Consider the following 19,166-nt stretch of genomic DNA (forward strand, 5'->3'; position numbering starts at 1 on the left):
AGTTTCCTGATCTACTTAAAAAAAAAAAAGGCCTAATAATATTTATAGTATTTATCTCACAAGATTATCCTTGAGCATCAAATGAAATATGTTTGTAAAGTGCTTGCAAACCTAAATGATAGCAGTATATTGTACAGGTCTACAAAAGCTACTTAAAAGTAGCACTACAGTTCAGCTTACAGAGTACAAATTAGGGGACTCCAACTATTTTTTTTTTTAACTAGAGAATGGTGATAACATGAATAGGCTAAAACATAGAATTTCTTTGGTTGTTGGTTTTTCAGTCAAGTCTAGTTCTTCATGACCCTATTTGATGTTTTCTTGGCAAGGACACTAGAATGGTGTCCTTTTTTACAAATAAGGAAACTGAGGCAAATGGGGTTAAGTGACTTGTCTAGGGTCACATAGCTAAGAATTGTCAGAAGCTAGATTTGACCTCTAGAAGATGAATCTTCCTGCCTTCAGGCCCAGGGCTTTTATTTGCTTCTCCATCTATCTATCCTGAATCATATAAACAGTGAAGAAATTCTAATAAAAATAAAAGATGTCAAGGGCAACTAAAATACGCATTGGCCCTAAAGTCAGGAGTACCTGAGTTCAAATCTAGCCTCAAACACTTAACACTTACTAGCTTTGTGACTCTGGGCAAGTCACTTAACCCTAATTGCCTCATCTAAAAAAAAAAAAAAAGCTATCAAAGAAATGTAGACTTGGAAAAGAAGATGAGCTATTCACATGGCATGGAATAGGGTCATAGATAACCTGAGTACCTTTTGGGATTCTCATGTTATTAGGAGAAACTAAGGAAATTGTTAGGTATTTTGAGTAGACCTCCTATGGTGAATTTATGGAAGGATACAGACAAGAATCCCACAGAACTCACAGGCATTGATGAGTGACCATATGTATCACTGGTAATACTGAGTGAACTCCTATATTCTTTTAAGTTTAGTCTAGGCAGACCACTGCCTATTTTAGTTATAAGCTATCATATGACCTAAAAAATGGAGGTCTCAGCATCATCTACATATATAGAACTGGAAAGGGCCTCAGAAGCCATACAGACCAACCACCTCATTTTTACACACGAGGAAATTGAGACTCAGGGAGAGTAAATAACTTGCCAAAAATTACACAAAAAGCAAACTTCAGAAGCAAGATTTGAGTCTAGATTCTTCATATAGTTCAGACAACAGATTTGGAGTCCAGCTTTATCATTTATATAAGATAACACTTGGAGGCTATTTTTGAGAGGAGTAGCTACACAAACTATGCTAAGAGGGAAACATTCTTAGGAAAATAATGATTATTGGAGAAACATAGGAGAAAGATTCTTACAACTATATATTTTTTTGCTACATATCTAGATGCTTTAAAAATAAGTAATTCATATATATATATGTATGTATGTATATACACACACACACACACACACACACACATGCACGCTTTTAAAAATAACACAATTGGGGCAGCTAGGTGGTGCAGTGGATAGAGCACCAGCCCTGAAGTCAGGAGAACCTGAGTTCAAATATGGCCTCCAACACTTAACACTTCCTAGTTGTGTGACCCTGGGCAAGTCACTTAACCCCAATTGCCTCAGAAAAAAAGGCATATAAAAAAACCCACACAAATGTTACTTATTTCACAGCTGAAGACATTGATTAACCATAAGTATATCATATGACAAATAAAATATTTATTAAGCTTCTTAATAGGAGGAAAATCCATAGTTTAAAGATTAGACCCTGTCCTTAAAGTGATTCAGGTCTGTAAGAGGGAAAAATCATACCAACATAGGTATATATGATTTTGCATGAGAAGTATATTGAAAGGTTATAAAAGAAAGTAAACTCTTAGGGGTAAGGGAATTAAGAGGAGTGGAGCAGCAAATGGTGAAGGAAATTGATGAACTACACTTGTTGAGGTCTAGCTTTGGGGTACCTAAATGAAATTAGGGTTAAAGTCTAGTGGCAGGTTTGGGGTACAGATTCGGCGCAAGGGGGTCTAGTAGCGGCGTGAGTTCCCAATAAAAGCATTTATTGGCCCGGAGAGCTAGATTGATAAAAGAGGTTTATTATTGGATAAGCAAAGTTAAAGTCTAGGCAAAGGTAGAGATAAGGAGGGCACTGGACAGAGGGTCCAGTGGACAGAGGGTCCTCACATGGTAGCCATGTTTGGAATCTCTTCAAAGAGGGGTTCCCAGCGTGGCCTTTTTATAATAGGAGACTTAGCTCGAGGGGCTTTCAGGTGTAGCCCCAAAGTTGGCTCATATCCGGGTGGGGCTGGGAACAGGTCAGATCTTCTATTGGAATTCAAAGGGACCAGGATTTGTGAGTTAAAGGGCAATTTACATTATTAATTAGGAGAGGGTGGGAATCTAGAAAGGAATCTTTCCCGCATCACACTGACTCCATCTTGGGACTCAATTCTGGAGCTAACTCGGTTCCATTCAATTATGGCTCTCATTCATCTTCTATCTTGTGAGAAAACTTTATTCAATTGTGGAAACTGGGAGAAAACACTGTGGCATTGTTTGAACCTAGCCATACGGGCCTAAAAAGCTGGACTACCTCTATCTGGTACTAAGGATCTAATCTAGCCTGACCAGAAACTCAGATCCAAAGAAATGTAAGAAATTTTCTCACAATTGCACATTCATTTGAAATTCTTTTCTGGCTGTTTCCTTTTAATTAAATGTTCTTATTTGATTGTTTTTAAATGTGTAAAAGTCTGTCTCCCTCTATATTCAGGGTCTAGCCATTAGCTGAAAAAGAAGCCCAGCCTGATTTGTTAAGCAATTGGCATGCATTGCTTACTAAATTGATCTCCTTGATGGCTTGAATTTTTGTTTCCTCGGTCATTTCTTCTTTCACCTAATGCAGGGGTAAGGTCTAATTGGATTAACAATAGGAGGGGAAATTCCAGTGAAGAGGTAGCTTTTGGAGTCATACCTTAAAGGATGACAATCAATAGTCACGATATCAATAGGCTGAGAGAGTAAGGACATACAAGGTATAAAGATAGCTCGAAAAAAGTTATAGAAGCATATATCCAGGGGCAAAGATTTATTCATTTTGGCTGGAATACACAATGAGTAGAGGATGATAAATATAAGACTGGGAAGGTAGTGTGACGCCAGCCAATTCAATTCAACAAGCATTTATTAAGAACCTCTTTATGTGATAGCATCTGTTCATTAGAACAAAAACTAGCACAATCCCTGCCCTCAAAAAAGTTTATATTCTACTGGATATAAACAACACATACTCAATTAAATAAACACAAAATAAATTCAAAGTAATTTGGGTGCTAAGTATTAAGAGAATCAAGAAAGACCTCTTGTTGAAGTTAGTACTTAAACTGAACTCAAAGGGAATTATGGAGTCTAAGAAATAGAAATGAGGAGGGAGAATATTCTAGGCATGAAAGCTATGTAGCCAAGTTTGTATTAGTGTAGCAGCAGCAGTAGTAGAGAGGAGGGTTTAGATTTAAGAGATGTTGCTGAGATAGAATCTTTGGAAAAGATGCATATAAAAAATGAGGGAGGAGGAAAACTCAAAATAACTTTAAGGTTAAGAGTTTTAGAAGATGGACTGAGTAGTAGATATAATAGACAAAAATAGTGGTCAGAAAGCAGAGGATCCCTATGAATTTGATTTTGAATGTGAAACATTTAGGTTGAAAATTACTTATAGGCAGCTAAAAATGCCAGTCTGAAGCTCAAGAAATAGTAGATTTGGGAATGATCAACACAAGATTAAGTAAGCTGTAAGAGAATGAAATTGCTAAATCAGAAAGTATAGAAAGAGAAGGCCTATGACAAACTTGTGAGAAACACCCAAACTAAAGGGTAAGAATGAGAATGAGGAATCAGAAACAAAATGGAAATAATGATTAGAAAGGTAGGTTAACCAAAAGATCATGGTGCCTCCAAAGTCAGCAGAGAAAGAACATATCTAGTGTAGGAGCATGGTGTCACGGAGCTCTTCTCAGAATGACATCTTAGAGAAAAATCAAAATTGGAACGAAAGGATAAATTTTAATTAAAGGTTAGTAAAAATAAATGTGTAGGGTTTTTTGTTTTGGTTTGGTTTTTGGGAGGTTTTTTTGTTTGCTTTACAAAAGATCTCCTGAAATCTATCCATGGACTTTTTAAGGTTTTTATACTTTAGTATAAGAAGCTATAATCTAATAAGGAAATGGCAATTAATTGGATATAACTTTTTATTTTCAAAATACATGCAAAGATAGTTTTCAACATTCATCTTTGCAAAATCTTGTGTGGCAAAGTTTCCCCTCCTTTTCCTCTTTCTCCTTATCTTAGACAGCAAGTAATCCAGTATATATTGAACATGTGCAATTCTTCTAAATAAATTTCCACTTTTATCATGCTGTAAAAAAAAAAAATCAAATCAAAAAGGGAAATAAAATGAGAAAGAAAAAAATGAGCAAACAACAACAGAAATGATGAAAATACTATGTTGTGATCCACTTTCAGTCCCCATAGTCCTTTCTCTGGATGCAGATGTCTCTATCAGAAGTATCTTGTAATTGAAGGTCAACAAATTTGACAATTAGTTTCCTGGTAACTGTAGAAACAGCAGAAGGCTGGTAAGGGCAGAAGCCATTTTGCAAAAAGTTGAAAAGAGGGAATAGTAAGAAGGCAGCATATAGAAATTTTTTTCTTTTTTTCATTAAAATTTTATTTTATTTTCAATTCCAAATTCTCTTCCTTCACTTTCCAATATACATTGAGAAGGCAAGAAAAATAAAATCCCTTACAAATATGTAATCATGCAAAACAAGTTTTAGCATTAGCCATTTTAGAAAAGTTTGTTTAAAATTTTAATTGTTCTTAGTTCTTGAAGAGGACTCTTCTGGAGAGTGATGTCTTGAGTTGCAAGTGAATTGGATTTAAGTGAGGCAGACCTATGCAAAGTCATGAATCTAACTTCCTCCTCTAAGTCTAGTAGCAAGACATAGGTCAGAATGACTGGAGATAGCCCCACATGCAGTGGGAGATCTTGGCCTTTTTAAGCTAAGTTCTTTCTCCGATTTCAGTTTATCTGCGACAACTCCCATTCAATAGTTAAAGGTCTGGTAAGAATTGAGAATTCAGGAGGTAATGTTACAAAGTAAATTTAAAAGCTGGGCTTCAGATTTGGAAAGCAAAAAGTTTAGTAGTTTAAAAGAGAGAGAGACAGAGACAGAAAGAGGAGGTGGCAGAGATGAGACTGTTACTAGGTTGAAAAGTCGAGAAGATTTTTTTTTTTTTTAAGGTTTCCATGATCTTAATGTTTTTGTGAACAAATGGAAAGGAAGTAGTCACAAGGGAGAAATTGAAGTGCAGGAAAGAAGGTGGACTTCCAATTAACATCAATCAATAAAAGGATCAACACTGAGTCCAAGTCAAAGGACTCCCTACAGATCAGATATTCTTAGCCTGAGGCTTACAAACTTGTTTTTGAAATATGTTGATAAAAATTTCAAGATCATCCATATTCTCTGTAATCCTGTGTATTTTATTTTATGCATTTACAAACATTCTGAGAAGGGATCCCTGGGTTTCACTAGAAAGCTAAAGGAAGACATGGTTCCCCCAAAGTGTAAGAAACCCTGCTATCTCTAGACCAGAAGTGTTAAACTCAAATAGAAACGATGCCTGCAACCTGCATGTTGACTTGGAAAACCTCAAATTCACTTTTTGTTGTTGTTGTATTTTACTTTTGTTTTATTTATTAAACACTTCCTACCTAATTACATTTTAATCTGATTGAGCAGCAATGGGAGGTTTTGAGAGTAGCCTGTCTACCTTGGACACTCCTATTTAGTTGATATTGTGCTGACTGTAATAAGCACCTGAAATTTTCAGAGTCTATTAAGTGAAATGCATAGTCACTCCAAAATTTGATCTTAGTAGGGGATGGGGACCGAAAATAAGCATTTATTAAGTGCTTGCTGGATGCTATGAACAGTACTAAGCATTATACAGTTATTATCTCAGTATGTTTTCACAACAACTCTGTGAGGTAATACTATGATTCCCAGTTTACAATTGAGGAACCTAGGCAGGCAGAGATTAAGTGACTAGCCAATCTGTTGTTCACTTTGCAATATAATCAGATCATCTTCTTTTTTCTGTCATATATTTCTTTGATTTCACTGTTTACAATGTTTTTCCTGTATAATTCTTATTTGAAATATATTGTAACCTTGCTCACTCACACCACAAACCCATCTATTTCCCTTTGGGTGGTTGTCAACTTCAATTATTTAGAGACTAGTGTTCCATGATTTGAGTTATACAATATCACCATAAAAATAATGGTCTTTAAAAGAGGACTTTTTTTGTAAGCAGGAGCTTGGGACTATTGTACCTGGTACACTGGAACAGATTAATAAATCTTTGTTGAGTGAATGAGTGGTTGATTAAAACAATCATGCAGTTTTCCAAAGGGAATCAGATTGACTTTAAAGGGGCTGTTTATTAATATGTGCCCTGCCCCTTCAATTTCTGGTTCTTTTTTTTTTTTCCTGAGGCAATTGGGGTTAAGTGACTTGCCCAGGGTCACACAGCTAGGATGTGTTGAGTGTTTGAGGTCAGATTTGAACTCAGGTCTTCCTGAATTCAGGGCTAGTGTTCTATCCACTGTGCCACTACCTGCCCCTAACTTCTGGTTCTTTTGACACTTCTATAAATACACTCAGATTTGTTGTTGTTTGGTCGTTTTGATTGTATTTAGGAGTTTTTGTAGCAAAGATACTGGAATATTTTGCCATTTCCTTCTCCAGCTCATTTTACAGATGAGGAAACTGAGGCAAAAAGTGTTAAATGATTCACTCAGGGTCACACACCTACAACTACATTACTAGTTGTAATGCCAGAGAAACTGAGGCAAGATAGAGAGTAGAGAGTATTTAATAATTTATTTAAAAGGGAGATATTTACTAGGACCAAATGGATCCATTGTTTGGTCCCAGGGCTGAATGAGACTATCATCTCCAAGAATCCAGCAAATAATGAGAGTTCTCAATTACATATATATATATACACATGGCTCAGACTCAGGGGGTATACTGAGGCAGGGGCAGAATCAGGGTGCTGAGAGCAGAAACAGGACTCTGATAGGGTGGGGTAAGCCTCGGGAGATGGGATGACCTAATGGGGGGAAGAACCCCGGAGATGGTCTGATATTCTAAAACATAAGATCTTTTATCCTTATCAAACATTCTGATAAAGAGGGAGGAGAGGTTTTGCAAGACTGAGCTTTGAACTGATAATTATAAACTGAAGCAGAACAGTTAGAGAAACTGAGTCAGAACTGGGTCAGGATAACTAGGGAAACTGAGTCAGGACAATAAAAGAGAACTGTGGCATAACATAGTTAAGTGTCTAAGATCAGATTTAAACTCAGAAAGATGAGTCTTCTTGACATTCTACACACTGGCTGAAAGTTCAGGTTTTCCTATATAACACATACACATACGCACCCTAAAACTCTCCTTTGTCCCTATCATCCTCTTAAGCTGTCCTATGTCCTATATATGTTCTCCTTTCCCCCTTTTAAGTGTGTAGAAAAAGAGAAGCTACATGCCATGCTTTCATTTTTTATCACTCATTCAATCCTGTAAGCCCTTAGGATTTATTAAAAACATTAATTTATTTCTACTTGAAAGGTTTTGAAAGAAGTAGTTATCTTCTGATTCTACCACTGTTTTTGCAAAAAGTTATCCATGACCTCTTTTTATAGAATGTTATTTTTCCCAATTACATGTTAAAAACATTTTTAAAAAAAGTTTTGAGTTCCTTCTTTTTCTTCTCTCCTCTTTTCCTGAGATAAGTAATCCAATATAGGTTATATATACATACATATATATATATGTGTGTGTGTGTGTGTGTGTATAATATAATATAATAAAACATCTCCATATTAATAATTTTGTACAAGAGGACTTAATTTATTACCTCTTAATTGACAAATCCAATGGAGTCTTCAATCCTGAATCTGTTTGACCTTTCTGTAGCATTTGACAATGTTGACTGCCTTTTCCCTTTTAATAAATCTCTTCTTTCCTAGTTTTCCTTCCTCTCTAACCCTTCTTTTTTGTTTTTGCCTGGTTCACCACCTTCTCCCATTTTTTAAGTATAGCTCTCCCCCAAATTCTCTCCCACACCTTCTACTCTCCTTTTTAAAGCACCTGACACATTTTTTTCTTTTAGGTAAATAATAAATTCAACATATATGTTTTATATCTTCTCTACTTATCTTTGCTTCTTTCTATGGGCCTTCTACACTCTAAGCTTTTTCCCTTAGTGATCTCATCAATTTTGCTCCCAAGAGTTCAATTATCACCTCTATGATGCAGATCTGGATCTTCAATCCTAATCTCTCCTCTGAGCTCCAGTTCCAAAAATACAACTGCTTTTAGTTTCATATATTTAGATCTGGAAGGCAGTTTAAAGGTTATATGATCATTGAGAAACTGAGGCCCACACAGATTAAGTGATTGCCCAAAATCTATGTGATCTTGGGTGGTCTTTGGTGACAGGGAATAGCCTGTTAGATAGCCTCATCTCAATGTCCCCTGGGACCTCAAATTTAATAACTTTTCCTGCATTCCCTCCTTCATTTTTCCCTTCTTTCTTCCCTCCCTCTGTTATTTTGCCCCTGGCAAAGTCTCTTTTTCCCTCCTTTTCTTCTTCCCTCCTTTTCTCCCTCTTTCCATTCTTTCCTTCTCTCCCTCCCTTTCCTCTTCCTTTCCTTTCCTTCCTCCTTTCTTTCTTTCAATAGGTCCCTTTCTTCTCCCCCACCTTGTTCTTTTCCCCTCTCTTTCCTCCTTTTCTTCCTCTCTACTTCTTTGAAGACTCCATCATCCTTTTTATTATCCAGATTCAAAAATCTTAAGTCATTCTTTACTCTTCTCTTTGCCTTACTCCTCACATAGTTACCATGTCTTGTTAGTTTTATCCCCACAATATCCTTCTGCTCTATAACTTTATTCCACTCTTATTGATTGCACCCTATAACACCTTTGTTCAGGCTATAGTCATTCCTTAATTGGATTAGCTTCTAAACCAGTTTCCTTGCTTCCAATCTCCTCTTTCCTCAGTCCATCCTTTGCATAGTTGCTAAAGTAATTCTTCTAAGGCACTGTCTATCCTTTCTCTCCTTGTTCAGAAATCTTTAAATAGCTCCTTTTTATATTTACCATTCAAATTCTTAGCTTGATATTTAAGTCCCTCCCCAATTTCGCTCCAACCTACTTTTCTAAACCCCTTTATTTTTTTCTCCCCTTCATGTCCTCTATATTTCAGATTAACATTTCCCTAAACTGAAAATGCTGTCCCTATTACTATTATAGGTTTGCATAGGCAATCAATCCTCCATGTTTGAAATGTATTACCTCCTAATTTCAGTCTATCAAAATCTTTTTTTTCTCCTTTGAGATACACCAAAGATACCAAATCTTTGATAAAACTTTTCCTGAATTTTTTGGCTGAAATGAATCTCTCCTATCCTCAGTAGATATTATTATCTACTTTATCTTATCTTATTATCTAAAATAAAGTCCAACTTTTTAGACCTATTCCAAAGCATCCAAAAATGATCTTCCTCTTTTGACTTTGCCCTTGAAAATTTGCCACCACTTTTTCACAGATTTTTCTCTTAATTATTTCCACCTTATAATATCCATATTCATTATGATCTTTTCCTTACTAGCCTCAAATCAGCAGCTTTCTTCTTCACCATACTTCTGTCATATAATGACATTTCCATGCTTTAGACCTCATCTGCACAGAATCACTTTGCCTTTGCAGTGATTTCTTCCTAGGCTTTCCTAAAATCAGTCTGTTCATCATTTCTTATAGAACAATAATATTTCATTACATTCATATACCATAATTTAATCAGCCATTCCCCAACTAAAACTTTTTTGTGTGTATGTGCAAGGAGCATCTAAGGATGTATTTGAACTTGGGTCCTCTTGACTCCATGGCTAGTACTCTATCCATTGCACTATCTAGGTGCCTCACTGTAGTGGTTTCTTCTATCTTTCCTTGTCTTCAAGACCACCTTCCTTGCTCCAAGCCCGCCTTCCTTGCTCCAAGCCCATCCCTGATTATGAACATGTTACTTTAGTGTTTGACTCTTTATTACTCTATAATCCTTCTTCCCCTTCCCTATCTTCCAGTATTTCTGATCTATTGAATAAATATCACCAATCAACAACTTGAGGACAGTGTACTAAATGATGAGGCAATTAGATAGAGTGGATAGAGTTCCAGGTCTGGAGTCAGGAAAATTCATCTTTCTGAGTTTAAATCTGGCCTTACTAATTTATTAGCTGAGTAACCTTGGGCAAGTTATTAATCCTATTTGCCTCAGTTTCCTCGTCTGTAAAATGAGCTGGAGAAGGAAATGGCAAACTGCTCCAATGTTTTTGCCAAAAAAACCCAAATTGGGGTGATAAAAAATCTGATACAATTTAAAAATGACTAAATAGGTACTAACTGATGGGAATACAAAGAAAGTCAAGAATAGTTCCTGCTTTCAAGGTCCTCCATCTAATAGGAGATACAACATACAAACAACTGTAAACATATCAAAGAATTTTGTTATATAGCTAAAATTGTTAAAAGGCATTAAAGCTATTTTGGAGTCAGACTTTCTGCCTGGGAATTTGAGTCAAGTAGCATGTTAGGAAAGGAAGACATGCTTCCAGGCACCTGACTAAAGCCAGTTGAATCAACTAAATGGATAATTTAGGTAATAACAGCTGTCACTGAGCCTGGCCTTCACCAGATTGATGCTTCAGCTCTTGAGTTTCCATTTATGGAGGGAGGTCTTCAATCAATCTGGTAGCCCAAGAGCCCTTACTCTTTCAATCAAGAGACAGAAATATCCGTGGAGAAGGCTCATAGACATGCAGACCCAAATATTAATGTTCTAATTTCTATTTCCAATTCTGACATGTTAACTCTGCAAATCCTCTGTCAAATAAGTGTTTATTTACAAGACTTATGACACACCAGTTTATTTCCTTTCATCGAAGCTCCCTAACCCCACTCATCCAATTTTACTGCCTTAGGTGTGAATGACATGTCCATCCTCCTTTTTCTTCTTTACCTCTTTTACATTCACTACTATTCCTCTCTACTCTTTAATCCAAAACTAGAACAATTGTGTCCTTTTGGATTCCTACACTGTTATGTACAAACTCTTCAACAATTATAAATTTTTATGTCAACATTCATTCCACTTTTTCACTTTAATGGAAACCTGGCTCATTGCTGAGCAGCGTATGGCTTGTGATCCTCTCCATTGATGACCCCCAATTCACAGGAATAGTCCAAGGGGTCAGCATACTCCTTGTTCCTCTCTGCTGCTCCTAATTAATTCCTTTCCACTGTCTTGTCTTTATTATTCTAAGTTCTACTAAATCTATTTGTGCCAGCTTCTCCTGATCCTTTTTCCTGTCATCTACCAATCTCTAGGTCATTCTCTCAACAAATACAAAGCTCATATTCTATCTCCCTATCCCATTTGCACATATCAGCCTTGGAGACATCAATATTAAATTCAACAAACACTATGTAAAACACATTGTGTTAATCTGCATATGTATTTCTAGGCATTGAAAGGCTAAAAAAACAGCATAGTATCATGGAAAGTGTGCTGTATTTCAAGGATATGATACAGGTTCAAGTCACATCTTGTCTCTAGCTCTTTATCCTGAACATATCACCTACCATCCAGAGATCTCAGTTTCCCTGTCTGTAAAATGAAAGCACTGGACTAGAAGATACTTATCATATCCCTTATAGCTCTGTATCTTTGAAACTATGACAAGTTTGTTAAATCAAGGCCTACCATGTGCTTGCCAGATGTCAGAAGAATAAGTAAGTATCTATTAAAACTTTATTATGTGCCAAGCATTGCGTTAAATGCTAGATATTCAAATGTAAAGGAGGAAAAAATTTATGAACACACACTTTTAGAAGAGACAACTTGCATGAAAATATATAACATATAGCATGACACCTTTCATATGTGGACATTTTGGTTACTTAAAGGGGAAGAAAAAGAACTGCTGTGTAAGAAAAACTAATAAAATCAACTTGAAGAAATACAACCTCAAAAAGTAAATAAACAGTTGGGACTTTTATGGCAAGATCAAACCAATATACTAAAAATATTAATGCTTACCAAATTAATTTGTGGATTAATATACTACCATTGGTCTATTTTTTTAGAATTAGATAAAAAATTATAAATTTTATTTTGAAAGCAGGCAAGAATATTAAAGAGACCTATTAAAAATATTTGCCTTACCAGCGGATTCATGAAGGAGATATGACATCTGTCTTTAAATAATTAAAAGGATATCCAATGTAGTAATTTCTTTTGCTTGATTATGCAAGTCTTTTGCACTTGATGGCTTGGATTGTGAGGATAAAATGAGATAACATTTATAAAGCACTATATAAACTTTAAAGTACTATATAAATGCTATTCATTATTTTTATTATTTAAAAGGAAAAAAAACAAGTTGTATGTAATAAGTTTCTCAATTTTTTGTACAATCCTATTTTTCAGCCTGCTTTCAATATGGAAATAGTTATTTATTTGGAGAATTGTTAAATTCAGAATTTTAAAAATAATAAGAAAATGAAAGAAAAGAGCATATTCTATGGAAGATTTTACTCTCCTTTGACTGTAAAAGGCAAAAACTAGAGATATTTGGTAGAAGTAGCAGAGAGAAAGATTTTAGGTGGAACTGAAGGAAGAATATCCTAACTACTAGAGAGTAGCATATTCTAAAAATGAAATCTCACTTACCTGAAGTCTCTAATAGAAATTGGAGCCTCGTTCTTTGGTAATGTTATATAGCCTTAAAGATAAACTCAAATAGAAAGGAATCCCTACAGAGTGCAAATTGACTTAGATTATCTCAAATTAACATTATCTTGTTGTATTTATATTTTTATTTGTATTTTAAACATTTCCCAATTACATTTTAATCTGGTTCTGTCAAGCCTCTGACTTTCCCCAGAATACAATGGATAAGAAAGTTGCATAATTGTCACTTAGTATATCTTTCTTTCCGTATTACCCTTCCTAGAATATAAGCTTTTTAAGAACAAGGACTATTTCATCTTCTTCCTTCAACTCTTTATATCTCAAGTGCCTAGCACAGTATTTGGTAGATGATTATTAATGCTTGTCAAATTGAAAGAAAAATCCTAGATTTTAAGCAATATTAAGTTGATCAGAGAATTTTTTAAAAGATTTTTTTTTCTTTTCCTAGAGGCTTAGACAATCAATTGTGAAGCCTCTATTTAAATCTCCCAAACTCATATCAGGTCTCTCTGGGGAAAAATGAAATTGGAGGCAATTGTGTTTTTAGCTGTGGTTTTCAGAGCATGAGGACATACCCTTTTACTAATGAATGAGGAATTGATTTCTTAGGGAAGCACCATTTTTTTTTTCCATTTCTTTTGTCTCAGGAGCTTTATTTGCTAAATTGTACAGTTTGTGAGTAATATTCATTCATAATAATAAATATTTATATGTTGCCTTAAGATTTGCAAAGTACTTTACATAATTATCTTATATGACAGCAACTTTGTGTGGTAAATGCTCTTTATTATCCCTTCTTTACAAATGAGGAAACTGAAGTTGAGAGATGAAGGGACTTATACAATCATAAAATTTGGTAGTGTCTTGAGGAAAAATTTGAAATAATGCAATTCTGTTCACTGTGCTACCTAGCTGTCTTCAATATTTATTTAGCATTTATATGTAGTTGCTGACTTAATTTGAGTAATTCTATTAGGTTATCATTTAAAAATCTTTAAATAAGGGTGACATTTTTTCTTTGCATTTTTCCTTATAATTACTTTGCACTGTGAAACATTTTTTCTTTTGAACTTTAAAGTTCAACTTGGTGAAAGTAAAAATGTTAAAATTTCATTAAAAACTTTTCCTCCTATTTGATTTCAAGTGTTTTCTCTTTTTTTTCCTCTATTCTAATACTGTTGAGGTCTAGATTTGGGGTACCTAAGTGAAATTAGGGTTAAGGTCTAGTGGCAGGTTTGGGGTACAGATTCAGCACAAGGGAGTCTAGTAGCGGCGCGAGTTCCCAATAAAAGCATTTATTGGCCCGGAGAGCTAGATTGATAAAAGAGGTTTATTATTGGATAAGCAAAGTTAAAGTATAGGTGAAGGTAGAGATAAAGAGGGCACTGGACAGAGGTTCCTCACATGGTAGCCATGTTTGGAATCTCTGCAAAGAGGGATTCCCAGCGTGGCCTTTTTGTAATAGGAGACTTAGCTCGAGGGGCTTACGGGTGTAGCCCCAAAGTTGGCTCATATCCGGGTGGGGCTGGGAACAGGTCAGATCTTCTATTGGAATTCAAAGGGACCAGGATTTGTGAGTTAAAGGGCAATTTACATTATTAACTAGGAGAGGGTGGGAATCTAGAAAGGAATCTTTCCCGCATCAATACCATTCAAAAAGTAGTTCAACCTGGACATAGTTTCATATTTAGGTCAATATCTTTTGGTAATGGTGGCTTGAGCCTACATATCCATGAGGAACTTCAATCATCATTTTAGGTCTAGATTCTCAGTTAATACCATGCTAACATGCTTACAACTTGAAATCAGATTTAAAAGGCTTCCATTAAAAAAAAAGTTAATAACTGAGGATGTTTATTCAATCAATCTGGTAGCCCAAGAGCGCAAATTTAGGGTTAGGGTTATGTTTATTTTATAATGCAAATATGATAAAGTTTTGAGAAATAGTTAAAAATAGAGAGCTAATACCTGTGGGAATACATCACATCTTGAAATCTGACTACCCTGTAAGTCATTTACAATTGGGTTACTATTTCAAGGATAATCATTTGTCTTTTTCAAAACTGCAGATTTAACCATTGGGATGCTCTTTCTCAAGGAATTACATAAATCCTTATCTTATTAACTAAGTAAGGACTGGATCAAAAATTTGCCTTTCTATCCCTAGCCCTCTAGAACAATGAACAAACGTTTGATTGATGACCCTCATCCTATGGGTGTTAAATGGAAGAACCAAGAAATTTGAGCTCAGATATTTTTATTCCTGTGCTCTTTTACTATTCTTCACTATCTAGTGTTAATTATTGTGTAATTTTCCAGTGTTCACTGTATAGTACAGGATCAAACAAATGAGGTGCTTCCACATTCCAGTAGGTGGAAGCAGCATCAGCAGAAGAGCAGTGAATTTCCAATTCATCCTTTATAGATTCATTATTCATAAAGAGAAGAATTTTTTTGGTGTGCAGTTTTCTGGGGCTCTGCTCCTTCATTCAGTCTCAGTATTTTGCAGCTTGTTTCATTATACATATGCATCCTTTGATTACTTTGGTTCCTTGAGCAAATCTCAAGATAATTTAAAGACTGACTAATTTGATCTCTTTGCCCCTGGCATTGTAGACCACCTCTTATATGAAATATGCTACACTAGGCACTGGGGATGAACAATTAAGAGATACAAAACCCACCCTCCCTCCCAGCAGTTTGCTAGATTAATAAGATGCCTAAGACAGATTCTTAAAAAACTGGGACAGTTTCCAGTGTGCTAAGTGCCATAGAAATGTTACCTAATGCTATTATTCTGATGAAATGTTGACAGAGATGCTGATAGGCATTGAATATGTTTTCAGTAGTAATTTTTTAAGACTATGAATTTATGTGTATATTCCCTCTACTCTTGCTTTTGTCTTTTTATGTTTTGAAAGGAAAATCATTATCCAAATAAATTTGCCCATAGCTACTGCCTTCCTGTTTTTAAATAGCAACTCCATTGCTCCCAAGGGCTTTTTGTTTCTTTGTTCTATTGATGTATTTTATCTTTTATTTGTCATTTAAACCCCTCCCCCAACCAAACCCTCCAAAGAAAAACAACTAAGCTGAAACATCTGAATCAGTAACGGTGTCTGACAGTATATTCAATATTTTGTTCTCCTAGTCCCCCACCTTTTTTTCCATGAGTGGACAAGAAAGTTTCATTATCTGTTTTCCAGAAACTTGGTTGAGTTTTAAGTTATTCAGTTTGACTTCCTTTTAGTGTTCTTCTCTTCAGTCTGCTTATTTTGTTCTCTGTCACTTCATACAAGTGTTTACATATTTCTCTGAATTCCTCATACTCATCATTTCTTATAATACAAAATATTCTTTATGTAAATGTAAATTTACATATTCTAAATAGTTAATGTCAGAGATTTGGTGGAAATTCAGTCACACTATTACATTGTTGGTGGAACTGTGACTTAGAAAGCAAATTGGAATTATGCCCTCCCCCGATTTAATATAATCCCCATTATTTTAACCAGGAAATTCCATTATTTGGCATCTATTATATTCCCAAAAAGCCATTAGTAAAAGAGAAAGACTCTATACATACCAAAATATTAAATGTTACATTCTTTGTGGTAGAAAAGAACTGAAAACAAAATAGTTGTCTATTTCCTAAGGAATAGCTAGACAAATTATGATACATGAATGTAATTGAATAATACTTTCTGTAAGAAATGACAACTATGGTAAATTCATAGAAGCATGAAAAGACATATGAATTGACATAGAATGAAGTAAGCACAATAAAACTGAGAAAAATATACACATAATAACTACAATAATGTAGACAGAAAGAACAACTCCAAATTAAAGGAATATGAATAATGTAAAACTACAAAACATTGAAAATGTTTATATATATATATATATATATATATAGTACAAGATATAAGGAAGCAATAGATAACAATACATAAGAAAAAACTTGATATGTAATACTTTCAAAAACTGAAATAGGCAGCCTCAGAGATAATGAAATTTCCCCTCATTCGATGTTTTAAAAAAAAAACTTGGAAGGTCATGTATTACAGATGTTAGAGTCAACAATGCTGCTTCAGGAACAGGATGAATTATGTCAGTTTTGAGGGCTTGTCTAGCTTGAAGAGTCTATGATTTCAGAAGGAAAAAAAAAAAACAAATTTTCAAGCAAGAGCAGACAGGAAGACTAAGGCAAAGGAGGTAAAGGAGCAAGTGAAAGATGTGATAGAAGGTTGCAGTTCTCATGTGGCACTCCCAGCAAGTTCAGGAGATCATTTACTCCTTTAGAAGGGAGGATGCAACAAATCACAATTCATTTCTGACTTTATCATGACCCTGACTAGGTTTGGAAATAATGGAAAGAAAGCACTGCCCTTTATCTTACAAAATCCTAGATAATAGCAAGCTCTTCAGTGAAAAATGTCAGAAAAAAAAATTTTAAAAAATTATCTGGGTACTATTACCCAGATAAGATTGATCCAAACAGGACAATCAAAGAGAAGTTCCCGATTATGGTACAATGGTGGACTAAAGCCCACAATCTCATGTGTCAACAGAAGTTCAGAAGTGTCAGATAACCCATATTGTTAGAGATTGAGATGTAATGTTCAAGGAGGGGTTTGAGACATCTTTTCAACAGGCTTTACTAAAGCAATGTTCCCCTTTTCATCTTTTCTGCCAGTATTGCAACATTTTGGAAGACATTATGAGGCTGGTGAATGTTTTCTATCCCAATATACATGTCCTGTCCAATTACAAGGACTTTGATAAAAATGGCTATTTGCAAGATTTCAAGGATCTTCTCATCCATAATGGAGGACTCTAAATACTTTGAACAGCTCCAGGCTAAAAGTACTATTCTCCTGCTGACTGACAACCTGACTATGGCTGATGGGGTATCCAGTATAGGATTCCTAAATGTGTGTGAATCAGTGTGACTTCATAGAAGAACAGAGAAATTGTGTTTCAGAAGGATGAGACCCTAGGTGTGGTCAATGGGATTCTAGCCCACATGTTGTATGAGAAGTTCTAGGTGGGAATGCAAGAGTCCTGAGTGTAGTTAAAGACTCCAATGCTCTATCTACTCCAGCTGGCTCTTCAAAAATTTCTTATCCCTCTGTATACATTTAAAAACAAAAAACAAAAAACAAAAAAACTTGGCTTCCAAGACCCACTCAATTCCAGGTTCTTTCCTCTTCTCTTATAGCCTGTTGCTGCTTTTAGTGCTACTGTGACTTGTTGAAAGGAAAACTGTGGCCAGCATATCCACCTCGCTGAGAAAGCAGTTTATCAGCTCAAATGATTTAGGAGATGAGTGGAGACAAGCTGAACTGGCTACCATGTTCTCCTCATCCACCTGCCCTCCTCATCTAGTTACACTTCCCCTTTCCCCGTCAAAAACACTCAGTTTTTGTGAGTACTTGCATCCTCACTGGCAATTCACTGCCATTGGGAGGCTTGGGTATTGGAATGCATTGACTGGGTGTCTGGAGACATGAGTTTGAGTCCCTTGTCCTGCCAATAGTTAGCTCTGTGAGTACACACAAGTTATTTGATCTTCTTAGGTCTCATTGGCTTTTTTTAACATGAAAGGTTTGGAATAGATGATTCTTTATACTTCTAAAAACTCTGTGATCCTGAGACATTCTAAAACTGAATGTTGGACTTGAAATTGTCTGAAATCTGAGAGGATTATACAGCTGTACTGAGTAGCCTACTTCATTTATCACAGAATAGAGATTTTCTGCTTCATAGATTTCCTTTAGTAACCTCATGGCCTACTCTCCTTCTCCTTCCTCTTTAATCTTAGCCACTGACAGGACGAAATATTAGAGGGGATGAGAGCAGGGGGTGAGAGGTAAGCAGAGAGGGAATAGTTAGGTGAATTGCTACCAAGCAGTGAGGATAGCTACATTTTAATGTCAAATGAATTATTTTTGGATTCTGAAAAAAAGCAAGTTTTCATTAAGCATGGAGAAGAATAACCTTGTTTAGGAGCAAACCTCAATTAACTTTAAAGTCCTTCATATAACCAAGCCCCAAACTAATTTTTCCAACATCATCATAACCTTCTTGTTATTATTATTAACTAACATTTATTTTAGCCCTTTAAGATTTTTCTGAATTTTTTATAACACCACAACCCTGGGAAATAGGTATTATTATTATTAGCCTCATTTTACTGATGAGCTAACTGAGGCAGACAGAGACTTGCCCACATAGCTATTAAATGTAGAAGACCAAATTTAAATGAGGTCTTCTTGACCTAAGTGGTTCTATCCA

At 35.4% G+C, this 19,166-nt stretch overlaps 1 protein-coding gene and 1 pseudogene across 2 annotated transcripts in view; both read left to right on the top strand.

Annotated features, from left to right (window-relative positions):
- NLN (neurolysin) overlaps nt 1–19,166 on the top strand; it is a 137,960-nt gene that overhangs the window by 1,852 nt on the left and 116,942 nt on the right. The window lies entirely within an intron of this gene.
- On the top strand, nt 16,178–18,395 carry LOC127558152 (7-methylguanosine phosphate-specific 5'-nucleotidase-like; annotated as a pseudogene).

This window comes from Antechinus flavipes, chromosome 1 (genome assembly GCF_016432865.1).
Source record: "Antechinus flavipes isolate AdamAnt ecotype Samford, QLD, Australia chromosome 1, AdamAnt_v2, whole genome shotgun sequence".
NCBI lineage: Eukaryota > Metazoa > Chordata > Mammalia > Dasyuromorphia > Dasyuridae > Antechinus > Antechinus flavipes.